The sequence below is a fragment of the Rhinolophus ferrumequinum genome, chromosome 21 (assembly GCF_004115265.2).
Source record: "Rhinolophus ferrumequinum isolate MPI-CBG mRhiFer1 chromosome 21, mRhiFer1_v1.p, whole genome shotgun sequence".
NCBI classification, from domain to species: domain Eukaryota; kingdom Metazoa; phylum Chordata; class Mammalia; order Chiroptera; family Rhinolophidae; genus Rhinolophus; species Rhinolophus ferrumequinum.
In genome coordinates this window covers 47,808,712-47,810,306 of record NC_046304.1, presented here as the reverse complement: position 1 = coordinate 47,810,306, position 1,595 = coordinate 47,808,712, and the positions used below count along the sequence as shown (strand labels likewise).

General features: G+C 40.3%; 1 pseudogene; it reads left to right on the top strand.

The window, feature by feature from the left end:
• Positions 1 to 429: 429 nt before the first annotated feature.
• LOC117013224 (double homeobox protein A-like) lies at positions 430 to 955 on the top strand (annotated as a pseudogene).
• The last annotated feature ends 640 nt before the right edge of the window (positions 956 to 1,595 follow it).

Here is a 1,595-nt window from a genome sequence, read left to right as displayed (position 1 = left end):
ATGTAGGGTCCGAGAAGTCGGCCACGACCATGTTTTACCACACTCTGCTGCTGCATCTTCTTTGGTATCATCGTGGAGAGAGAAAGAATGATAATGCAGACAAACAAGTGTGTATGTTCAATACACATGCATGTGTATCAAGGCTGTATGTAGGTGCTGGAGGGAGGTGAGTCCATAGGTGTGCGCACAAATTAAAATGGGTTCATTTGCCAGCGATAAATGGTACTACAACTTAAGGTTCTCGATAGATAGAGATCTTAAAGAAATCCACAAATAAAACCCCAAGTAGTAGAAATATAGGCAAAGAAGATGAACAATTCACGACAAGAAAAATACAAATCATCAAGAAATACATGAAATAACTTCAGTCTCAATAACAATTAAAGAAATGAAAATTAGTGGTTGAAGGCTTCCGGATGCTACTCCAACATGGCCCAAGGCAACTCTCCAAACAAGACCACAGCAAGGCATTATAGACGAAGCCACACTCAATTCACAGAAGACCAATTGAAAATCCTCATCAAAGGATTCAATCAAAAACTTTACCCAGGTTATTCTACCAAACAAAAGCTTGCTTTAGAAATCAACACTGAAGAGTCTAGAATCCAGACTTGGTTTCAGAATCGAAGAGCTAGGCACCGAGTTCAGAAAAGATCAGAACCTGAGAAAGACTTAGAAGCAAGCCAAGACCAAGATCTCCCTGAAGAGAAGATTCATAGTAGAGGAGATGGACCGTGTCGTACCAGCTACACTTCCTCTCAGTTACACACACGCTCCTCACAGCATTTACAAACAACCTTTATCTTGGGATTGATTTCAGAAAGCAACTTGCTAAGGAAATTGGGGTTCCAGAGTCAAGAGTCCAAATTTGGTTTCAAAATCAAAGATCTAGATTCCATGTCTAGAGAAAAAGAGAACTTGATAAGCCCTTGAACAGAAACAAGACCAGGAATGAAATCTCTGAGACGAGGCACTTTAAGGTACAGAAACTACACCAAATGGCACCAATCTCACTAGCAGCTATCTTATTTCTCTTAAGCCAGAACAGGATGGACCAAGAGATGAATTCAGTGCATTTGATGTCATCAGCCTGGGCTCCAAATCTCTCTCATCCTGGGAACATACCCTTCTAAATATACCTGCAGCTTCTCGGGAAGCTGAGCCTTCGGCAGATGGTAAACAAAACTTCAGGAGGCAGGCAGATACAAGGCCCCACACAGCCCTACCAATAGAGCTTGGCTCCACAGTTCAGCAGATGTCAAGGAAAATGAAAATAAACTTATTCATATCATTTTTAAGTCATTGCAGATCGCTGTATTGACTGATTTGGGCAAAAATCAATGGATGTGTGATGTTGTGATTTATAAGAAATATACCTTTGCTCCTCATCTACAGAGCTAAAGCTCTTGGAATTTCCTGTGATGAGACCAATAAAATGACACTTGTTATGTTAAAAGAAAAAAAAGAGAAGAAAAACAAGAAATGAAAATGAACATGGCATTCTGTTTTCACCTATCACTGGAGATTTTCGATAGTTTTTTAACTTCTACTTTTAGTGTAGGCCGACTGGACTGAGATGGCTGGTTGTCCACTCT